This window comes from Protomyctophum parallelum, assembly GCF_964188405.1.
Source record: "Protomyctophum parallelum genome assembly, chromosome: 10".
NCBI lineage: Eukaryota > Metazoa > Chordata > Actinopteri > Myctophiformes > Myctophidae > Protomyctophum > Protomyctophum parallelum.
The window spans coordinates 37,782,040-37,794,097 of record NC_139704.1 but is presented as its reverse complement, the minus strand read 5'-3'; positions in this window follow the sequence as shown (position 1 = coordinate 37,794,097).

Genomic DNA, 12,058 nt, shown 5'->3' with positions numbered 1-12,058 from the left:
AGCTTAATAGCAGTGGTTCTCAAATGTTTTAATTTCAAAGAATCCCATATAACTCCGAGGGGTGTATACAAGTGGAACCAAATGGACCCTTGGTTCATGTTGTACACTCTTAGAGTTACAGACCTGTAAAGGCTCATTCAGTCTGGATTTTCGGTGGTGAGGTGACCACCGCTCACCACCGGAGCTGAAATAACGTTGAGCGGTGGTGAGTAAAAACAGAGAGAAGGGCTGGGGCGGTGGCGGTGGTTTGCTCTTCACCACGGCTCGTCGTGACGTCATGTTGTAGTTCGGTGGTCACCTCACCACCGAAAATCCAGACAATGTATGAGCCTTAAGGGCCCATTTGGACCCTGAAGGTCCCTGGACCTCACTTTATGAATCATAATTGGCTTTAACAGTGGGCTTGTCTCTAAACAGACATTAGTAATCGATCTTTAAAGCTGCATTCATTCAGCTGAATATATATATTCACCTCGGTTCGCCAGGTCGCGCCGCGCCCGTTCACGCAACTTCTCGTCTTTGCATCCAAATCTGAACGCACCTTAAGGCTATGTACATACTGTATATACATCACCATGCAGTACGACACCTGGTATACGGAAACCGTACAGTATATGCACATCGACAATGAGGGCCTGCCTGAACAGCTTCGATATACCAGACCTTTTCCACGTCGTAATGCATCTGCTGCATATTGGCCTTCAAAATCTTCACCAATTAAGAACGCTACTTGTTGTTCTTATTACTGCATGTACTGTATTGTCAACTACAATGCAACTTTCACAAGTTACCAATCCAGTCTCAAACGTAGGTCTGCTTGTGTCGGCGAATTGCATGCTTGCAATTGGCTAGTACTGATACCGGAAGGACAGGAGCATTGCAATTGGCCAGGCAATGGTCCATAACCTTGCAGTATTCGTATCCCATATAGCTAGGAGTGTCGACTGCTCTGCGAATTCGATTGTATGTCAAGTCGTTGACTGATTTGAAACATATTCCGGAATAGAGTTCCATGGCCTGCCCTGCTGGCAGCGAGCGCAAGAAATATGCAGAATGACCCCGAAATTAGATGCAGACATTCCTTAGCGTCTGGAAGCAAGTTTAAATTATGAAGAATTAATAAAAGACACTTCTAGAGTTTCACAAAATCTGCAATATTCTCCCCATCAATCATACAATAAAAGTTATTGAGTAACACCACCCACCCCCTCCTTGTCCCCAAGATAATATCTTGAATGGATACGCATAGTAGAATAATGTAATAATGTGGTTATACATCATTCCTTTGATGACAACCCAAATCCAAGTCATAAAGATCTGCAGCTTGGCTCCCACTTGTGATGACCTACGAGGCGAAGACAAGCTTTTATGATAATCCGAGCTGGATATAAAGCATCTGCAAGTGAATCTGTAGAGAGACGGAATTGTATATTATACCAAGTCCTCCTTTAACCACTTAACCACTTTAATCCATACTGGGTTGACCGGAGGGCCCCAGAGGTCAGTGAACCTACTCCCCTTCTTTTTCACTTGCACACCAGATCTCCTCGCACAGACAACAGCCGATCAACGAGCATACAACGCGTCGCAACGTGATGCGCTTATGATCTTGAGTAGATCTGTTATTTATTTGTGCTGTATTTTCTGAAAATCGTCGACTTATTTGAAGATATGAGAAAGTTTCATGACAGCCCCAAACCTATAATAAGTCATAACATTCACTCCCACTTATGGTGACCTATTGGAGGCTAAAGAAGAGCTTTTATGATAATCCGAGCCGGCTATAAAGCATTATGTATATGGAACTTGTATATTATACCAGATCGTCCTTTAAAGAGCAACGATGCAGCGAGACAGACAGACAGACAGACCTCCTCAGTGAGGAGACTCTGCTACAGTATGTATCATGCAGTAGAAGAGCATGTCGTTGCTTTCGGTCAGAAACCTTGTATCTGCATACAGTATTTCAACATTTTATGTTGAATGGAATTGTGGAATGAATGCCCTTGTAGATCTTGTAGAGCTTGTAGATCTTTGTTTTTGTTTTCTGAAAAATGTTGGCCATACATGGTTTCTACCCGACAGCTACCAGACGATGTGCGTGCGTATTACGGGGCCCCATAGCGTGCGTGCATTAGTGCGTGCATGTGTGTGTTTGGGGTTGGGGGTCAGAGCTAATCCACGCATTCTGGGTGACCTCTCCAGACACGCTGACCACACCAGGGACCTGTTTGGGATTCTGCAGAAAGTCCTGAAGTGTCGATGTGGAAGTGCTACAACGGACTGAGAAAAGATTACGATTTAGATGGACTACCAAATAAGGAAAATAAATGTAAAGGATTTACGTAAGTGCAAACTTGGCCCTAGCCTTCTGTATATCAAAGTTTTTCATCCTCTGTGTGTGTTTGTGTGTGTGTGTGTGTGTGTGTGTGTGTGTGTTTGTGTGTGTGTGAGTGTGAGAGTACAAAATTGGCCCCAGCCTTCTGTATACATCAGCCTGCGTGCATTGTGTCAATTTGTGTGGGTGTGTGGTTGTGTGTGTGTCACAGCCAGGAACTGGGACTACATTAACCAGCCCACATAGGACTACATTAACCAGCCCACATAGGACTACATTAACCAGCCCACAGAGGACTACATTAACCAGCCCACAGAGGTCCAAAGAGTCAGCAGTCAGTGGTGTTTCCGTTGGTAGAGGGCCATTCAAATCCGGGGCGCAAAAAAGCGAGTGTGTTCTCACACACTCTGCTCCTCTACGTCATGGATTTGGGACGGGACAGAGTTGAGGGGGAGTTGAAGATTCCAGAATAAATAATCGGAAAATGGAGAAGATAGTTAGTCTCAGTGCGGAGTGTATGACCTCTCCCTGGCCTGCATCTCTCTCCTAAGACACTAATCAGGAATCCAAATTAAACCTTGTATAAACTCCCTCCCCACCGATACCACAACCCCGTGACTGACTCGCAGGACTCGAGGGTCTGCCGAGTGCCAGCTATTAAATTGGATGAATCGAGTTCAAGATCCCGGTTTAAAAACCCCTGTATACTCAGTTGACCGGAGTCTCCAGTGGTCTATTCTAGCCCCCCTGCTTTTCTCCCTATATACTGTATCTTCGGCGAAAAGACGCAATCTAAAAAAGCTCACAACGCGCCGTGCTGTGGCACGTTTTGAGCATCTCCACTATTTTCCCCACAGAACCAGAACCAGAACGTTGGGTTCAAGTGGCTAAGAGAGAGAGAGAGAGAGAGAGGCATCATGTCCCATTATAAGCAGAAACATGAACACCGTATCATTAGTCATACTCACTACACTTATAGAGTCAATATCGCAAGAGTCAATCATCATTATTTCAATTCTTTACACATGGCTTATTGGGGCGTGCGTGCGTGCGTGCGTGCGTGCGTGCGTGCGTGCATGTGTGCGTGCGTGCGTGGTCGGGGTGAGGCTTGTCCTTTGGCTAAGTGCTTCCATACAGTGGTTTTTCAGTAGTTTGGCCCATGCAATAAACCAAGGACATTCAGCCAGGGAGATTCCTCCAGCTGCTAACATTCACACATAGGCTGCGCACATGTATGCATATGCATGCATGCAGTGCACACAATGTCCTTTGCAGTCAGTGTATATTATACAATTCCTCTGTGGAATAGGGATAGATAGGAATAGGACAATAAAATAAGACATATCACACATTGTTTTCAAAGTATAATGAGACCGTCCACCATTGATCGCCTGACTGTCAACCACCCTCTCGCGATACTGCCAAACAGTGGCATCATTTCAGCAAAAGGTATGGAGCCAAGGTGTGGCCGTAACCAATTGACGCCACTGCTGCCAAGCCAGAAACGATACATTCTCTATCGTCTTCCTCAGACGAGCCCTCCATCGTTGCTTCCAGTCATCCCGGTTAACCGTTTATATAGATGCACATCAAAAAAGTTATTTCGAAAACAACCTGTCATAATATCCTCTTTAATATTCCTGAACCGATTAACTGACAAAGGACGCAATCATTCAGAAATAGTGTTTGTTCACAAGTTGGTCCAGCCGGTTCTCATTCATTGTACATTGTACATTGTATTTCATCAAACTTCCATATCCAGTTTGCCTCCCATGTGCGTCAAGTCGTCAACTGGCCATGCAGTGAACTGACCCTTTACCTTTTTCTATCATAGCCTTGTAGCTGACAGGGAAAGGGGACACACGGCAGGGACAGATGGGGCCATGATCGTGACAATTAACTCATAATATTACTGTGTACAAGAAGGCCGACTCCTACTGTTCATCTGTAGATGGAAGCAGGGTGCATGGTTTGAGTTTGTTTAGACTTCATCCCGGCTGGATAGGAAGGGTGCATGCATGGTTGACATCAGCCTGGGTCTTCCCTCTTTCCATGGTATGATGGTATGCGCGTGACATCATCATCATACCCGGAAGTTATGCGGGAACACAAAAAGTTGCAAAAAACTACTTTCTGGCCTTGACAGCCCATCTGATTGCATTCAAAGACGTTAAACAACGTTAAACGAACTTTGCAACTCACTTGATAGTAAGTAAGTAGCCTTGCCGAGCCATGAGGCCCATAGGGCAGGAGCCTATCTCCTGTTTCTGTAGCGTGAGGCAGCTTGATGTACAAGTACACCCCCTGGACATGACGCTAGTATGTCGCAGGGACTTACCCCCAATCCAACCCTTGATGCTGAGTGCCAAGCAGGGAGGCACTGGGTCCCATTTTTAGCGTCTTTGGTATGACCCGGCCGGGGATCGAACCCCGACCTCCCAGTCTCAGGGCGGACACTCTAACCACAAGGCCACTGAGCTGGTAACTCACTTGATGCATGCGCATAACCTCTATACGTATTTGACCAGGGTCCCCCAGAGTTCTATTCTTGGTCTGCTACTTTTTTTCCCCCTCTACACAAAATCTCAGCGCACAAGACACCGCAAGCTTGTAGATCATCTATTTTTTGCTGAATGTTTGCCCTTTGTTGGCCAAATCCTTAGCTAAGCCTAAAACGACATGCCCAGAATTGGGACGCTAGGGTTCTGTCTGCATCCTTGTTTCTCTCATACAATTTATAATTTAGGCATTTAGCAGACACTCTAAATCCAGAGCGATTCACAGTAAGCAAGAACAAAGGAGTGAGTCTGCAGTTCTGATTGCAATGGGAAGTGCATTCCATAGTTTTGGAGCCAGAAGGGAGAAGGCAAATACATTTTCGGCCTTCTTCCATATATTCTTACATACATCACATGCATTCCTTACTACTGTACAGTATGTCAATTATGTTTGTATCACCAGTCAGGTGCCACACAGTCGCTTTGCGAGTCCTTCGTGAGAGGAAGTTGGAACACAAGGCAGTGGGCACTTTCCAGGAGGCTTGCCTGTAAACATGTAAACAAACATACAGTAGTGATCTTCATAATCCTCACCAATAAGAACATATACTATAATATAATGCCTATGGCAATTTTAGTCTTGGGCCTTGGCTTGTGCCAGCAAATGTCATGCCTGCAGTTGGTTAGTACTGGAGGGAAGATCGCTCTGCGATTATTCATTCACAGAAATGACAGTTGTCATTAAGACGAGAAAATATTCGGGAACTGAAATCCTTGGTCTGTCAGCGTGCACAAGAAATATGACACACACACACACACACACACACACACACACACACACACACACACACACACACACACACACACACACACACACACACACACACACACACACACACACACACAGTAAGAATCTCCAGATTATTACGCATCAGCTTTAGGACCTCACAGTGGACTGAATGTTGGCATTCTCCCTAATCCCAAAAACCATAAATGTAATTTCCCATAAAGCAAGTGTCCAACTGGCTAATGTTCTGACGTCTTATAGGAAGAGACAGAGCTGATGACAGAGTAGTTTATTCCTGGCCTGGAGTAATGACCATGAAGAACAACATAGAGAACAAAGGATGTGTGTGTGTGTGTGTGTGCGTGTGCGTGTGCGTGTGTGTGTGTGTGTGTGTGTGTGTGTGTGTGTGTGTGTGTGTGTGTGTGTGTGTGTGCGTGAGTGCGTGTGTGTGTGTGTGTGTGTGTGTGTGTGCGTGAGTGCGTGTGCGTGTCTGTGCATGCCTATGTCACATAAACTAAAGAAGACATTAGAGAGGACGCACAAGGCTGAAGGTCGTCTCTCTGATTATTCTCCGGTATAAAGTCAAGCTCTGCCCACTTCAGATATACACGTCACAACACAACACGGTACATTCCTTAGTGTCTGAGAGCGTGAAAGTGGACCCATACCAGTCAAATGGAGGGGTTTTAAAGGGTTTTATACTGTGTGCACTGCCTGTTCATTTTACACAATGTCAAACCTTATGTTCCTAAAGCTGTAACGTTTATGTCCTAACCGGTATCCCACAATTTCTATACCGTCTATATCCACGAGGCAATTCCTGCTTGGCTAGGAGAGATATTTGCACTCATGGGCTACACAGGCACGCTACTTGTCAACGAGACCCGACACCAGGGTCTAGATGTCTCAATGGAAGAGTAGGGAGACCCGCCTCCCACCACTGCAGATGTACTGGTTATATTGTATTAACAAACAGACTGGACTGGTTAAAATAACATTTGTAGTCATTACGGCGTTAACATTCTTTCCCCGCGAAGAGAGAACTGCACTCAGACAAATAAATAAGGACGGCTAAGCACATTTTCAAGATGGTCCGTGTGGCGCGACTTAACCGGCGACCCGGAGCCCTCCCCGAGAGGACGACAGAAGTGGTGAATGGAACAAGGGAAATATGCCGAGCGGAGGTGAAGAGGGAGGACAGCATGACCCGTGTCAGCGTGGCACGTCTCTGCGCTATGCCGGCCATCGATCCGCTGCCTGTATGTGGTGGCTACCCATCACTCTTCCCATGGCCTTTCACCTCTCACCCCTGACCCTGTGACCCCCTCCAGGGCCACACAGAAGCACTTGATCAACAGGGTCACGGCCGCGCTTCAACCCGAGGCGTCCGTCCGCCCGTCCGCCGTGTTGTGAGGTGGAGGTGGAAGAATGTCCTCAATGCGCTTTCGCTGCCGTGACCCTCACGTCATCGGGTCAGCCTCACCGGGGCCAGCTGCCCCGGAAAACTAGAGTTCACCCAGGGGGCGGAAATTCAGATATTCAGAAAGCTCTTGGATGGTGAAAGATGGAGCGAGAGAGTAGGGTGTGTGGATTTAATTTCCACACCAGGTTGGAGCTCAAACCCCCCCCCGCCCCTTGCGCGGTGCGCGGTGGGAAGCGCTCGTTTCGGTTGAAGTGAGAAGTGAGAGTTTAACAGGTCAGTGAGCGTTAATATAGCAGGGTGTTGGCGACGTGCATGAGAGAAAGCAAAGCAAAAATGCGTTACAAAAATTGTGAGATTAATTAAAAATTTGAAGAAAAAGAAAAGCAGAGACCAGAAGCGGAGGCTGTGAAAGGTTCCCCCACAAGTGTTTTTTTTTCTCCCAAGTTGGGCTATTTCTTCTAAACGGAGAAACTCACCGCAGCAATAACTCACGCAGGAACCGTGTGTTTATACTTATTACTTAGCGCCGGCCGTGTGACACATGGGCAACAAAAGCCAGGGTCTAACATGGCGTCCGTGCAGAGGGTACATAAATATAAAGGAACGTGATAGCGTTACAGTCACAACAGAGTCACAGCTGACTAATAGCGCTTCGGGCTACGCCGTCAGAATTCTAGCTGGGTGGGGATTAATCACTGGAGGAAATTACTCCCATTTCTTTTTCATTAATTGGTTTTCTTTATTTGTAGCCAAACACATTAATATCAAGTAAAGACAATATACGCTTTCTATCAGATTTACAGTAGATATGAGCTAATTTAGATATGAGTGTTTCTAAAATGAACAAAAACAAAACCGTTGTTTTATTTGGAAAGACGCCGCCCTAACCCTAACCCTTGAGCCCTGCAATACTGAAATGTAATTTTCTCTGATTAGAAAAGCTCTGGTAGTTATGATTTCTTCCTGAGGCATGTTGCCCTATAAATTGCTCGGTCTTCATCCCAAATGTCATCGCCTATTTGAATCAGCTCCGTGCTGCTGACTCAACCTTCAGGAATCAACAAGCCATTTCTCAAGGGGCAGGAAACACCTGATGACTTTATTGTTTGTCCTCCCCTGCTCTCGCCAGGATTCGGGGGGGTCTGCGTAAGGATTTAGCAGAGCCATCAATTCCTGCATCTGCTCCCGGAGCATGTCAACTTGAAGCCAAGGGTAATAAACTAGCTTAAAGTCTTGACAGGTATCATGTGCTAATTTTACAGCTTGACCCACCGTCCATTTTTCCAGTGGTAGAAATAGGAACAGACTTTTTCTGTGTGCCCGCGGCACACCAAAGGGCAGGTCAAAATCTCGAGGCACACCTCTATTCATATCAGAGCAAAATCCCATCTGATGACCATATTGCTCAGAAAACAAACTACTGATGAAGTCCCGTATTACATAATAAGTCATAACATTTTCAATAGTTGTATACTGTATGCACTGTAATAATAATGTTTGTTTTTTTGTCACAAAACAAGGCATACTTGGACTTGCCTCAAATCACGGCACACAACTTGATTGTCAGTTTACACAGAGTAAAAAGGAGCGGGTGAAATGTATTTCCCCGTTATTTCTGCAAGCTTACTATAAATTAGGCTACATTAAGAATATATGCATACAATGCAGTATAATGTACAAGGCACAACGATGGTATTGCGACGTTAACCCGATCGCATAGTATCGGCTATAAAGAGATCTGTTTATCTAAATATCATCAAATATCTAAAAGAAAGATCGAATATGCTTAATGTGTGTGAAAGTGTTCCGCTGCACGGTATCTTCAGTCAAGGTCATGTGAACCAGCAGGTTTTATGTTGTCTGAAATACAAACACCATCTGGACATTTATTGCAGCTTTAGAAAAATACTGTCAGTCATGGGTCAGTGTTTGGGCAGCAGAGAGATCAGTGTGTCTTTCTCAGCCACAAATGAACAGACCATGATATAGTGAAATAGAATTAGCTGTATCCAGGGGAATGGGACTGCAACAAGTAGAAGTATCCATTTGCTGACTCAGCTTGTCTAGCAGTGGTTCTCAGTGGTGGAAGAAGTACTCAATACTTCAGCGTATAGTTATGCTCTGTTACAAGTAGGCCTAGAAGTCCCGTATTAAAAAAAGTACTTGAGTAACAACTACAAAAGTATAAAAATATACTTTACTTTACCAAAAGTAAAAGTACTCTTGTGCAGAATGTCCCAAATCACAAGTTCAAAATGTAAAAAGATCTTTTGAAATTTGAAGTTCTACAAGCTCACAATGTGTCGCATCGCATTGTGAGCTTGTGGATCGGCTATTTTCTGAAGTGGTTAATGTACGTTTTGTAATAATAATCAAAAAGTAGTGTTGCAGTCGAGTCCACCTAAAGTGAGTGTGGGAGATGAGTCCAAGTCGAAACCGATGGTACGCGCAACAGAGTCAAGACTGAGACCAGATATTTTCTCATTTAATTTAGGTACAGAAAACACAGCAGGTAGGCGCGCCAGCTACACTCCATAACAAGATGGCTCTCTTATATAACCCAATCTGACCTGAGATCAGATTCATACGAGGTTTCCGCCGGACACACACTGGTCTGATGAACCCATTCTGACCTGAGATCAGATTCTAAAAATGTCAGTCGTTGTTCGATTTTTTTCAAAAATAGCAGACCTACAAGCTCGTATCGCGCCACTCGGTGGCGCGATATGAGCTTGTAGATCTGCTATTTTTCAATAGCTAAAGCATAACATGATGCCGACACCAAAATGGGTGCCCGTTCAGAATGGGATAATGTCAGTGTTAATGTGAATGGGCTCCTCAAAATATGGGTACATTTATTTCATTGCATTGTAGTGACTCGTGACTCGAGTGGACTGAAAAGTCCTGAGTCGCTTGGTCCGAGACCGAGTCAAATTATTTACGAGACCGAGACGAGACAGAGTAAATGAAAATGTGGACTCGAGACCGGATTAGGGACCGAGACGCGACTTGAGTACTGCAACACTAGTAAAAGGTACAATATTTTCTTCTGAGATGTCGTTGTGTAGAAGTACTCTATTTTGCTACACCAGTGTTTCAAAATAAAAGGCAGCGGTGCATTCTGTTGGCAGGGGAGCTACAGCACCGGAGTCAATGGTGGCATCAAGGGAAGTTATTTATACAACGCCGTTTCAGGAGTAGAGACCTAGCTCCTTTCTGCTTATCATGGCCACTTCCCGCTCACTCCCTCCTTATCAACATCACCTGCCTTTCATTATCATTTGGCCAATCCCCGTCACACAGAGTATGAATATACCTGCAAGCTGGGTTTGTTGCATAGAGTATTAAAAGGATAGAGACTGATCTGGCGCGAAGCTCCGCCCCCTCCGCTATTCATGTCAGTGGAAGTTGCTCAGTGGCGTTTTGAAGCACCCGGAGGGACCGTCTATTTCCGCCTTTTTGGACACACTTCCGCATTGGACCGCAACCGAGCGCTCAATGTTAAAGCTCAGCTGCACGATCGTATAATACTTGTGTAATACTTTACAGAGCTTGTATTTAAGACCTAGCATTAAATACAACATTATTCAAGTTAGCAGTCATTCAGTACGGTCTGGAGCTCTCAGAACTCCCACACATCATCAGATGGGAACTGGCAGCAACAGGACAAACAAATAAGTAAGAAGAAAATCAATGACAAAAAACTGGCTCAAGACTGACATACCAGACTATAAACAATAGCGAACCATCATGGACAATATTGAAGACATGGAAAAGTTGACATTCAAAATAAGAATAAGAAAAAAGATGGGAAAAATGGTCGTTATATAAATGGACAAGAGGTGAAACATAATAGAGTGATGGAAAGGAAAAGTTAAAAGGTACTCTCAAGTAAGGTTCTATTTGAGTTTTCTTTATTTTGAAATTTTATTTATATATGATCCGTTTGTTTTGTTTTATTTTATGTTTTTATTTTGATTTCTGTGTCTATGTGGTTGTTGTGAAGTTTGTCTTTGTACTATGTTGTTGCTGTTGTTTTTGTTTATATGTGTCTGTAAAACCCTAAATAAAAACAAATAAAAAAAGAAGAAAATCAATGACAAAAAATAAATAAACAATATAACTGAATAAAATCTCTTCTTCTGGAAGAATACGGCGTACTATCTGTAGATACTGTATAATATCTAGAGAATGGATGTCCCCGTCCCCACCTAAAATGGCATGCACGCACGCACGCACACATTCACACACATGCGGTATACAGACACATATAGACAGACACAACCCCCCCTCACACACCCACACACTTTAGCTATGTGAGCTAAAAGACGTAGCGTTTATGATTTCTCCTGTAAAAACAACAGGTGTTAATTGGTGCACACATTGCATAATTTCGTGGGTTAAACCCACAAACACCTACTTGTGATGTAATTTAACAGAAGGTTGCACTTGCAGACATTCCTGCACCATTCCTGCAAATAATGTTTCTTGCTAATATACGTACAGAAACTAAGTATTTAATGTTTCGACCTTGCGGTCTTTGACAAAGACTGCACGGTCGAAACGTCGTATTTTTTGGTCGGCAGTTAAGCGTTGGCACTTGCGTCCACCAGGTGGCAGTTAATATTCAAAACACACATATATATGGAGCTAGGTGACATAGATTTACTGTAGGTGTGAGGGCCACATAGCGCCCTGAACCTCTCCTTTACAATAGCAGCGAGTGAATGGCAGGGCTCAACTAACCAACAGTGACACATTGCTTGTGAGAGACCCCTGACACTGCATCTTGTCCAGATTTCATGGTCACTCCTTTCGACGGGGGTCTCGCTGTGAAATGTCCACATGTCCCCGACCCCTGGTACTTTATCACCTGTCTGGCCATGTGCACAATCTGTGAACATCAGTGGTGTAAGAAATACTCTTTACTTAGATTCTTTACTTCAGTAAAAGTAGCAATACCACAACATACAGTAGTATGTTGTGTAGTAAACATACTACTAGTAAAAGGC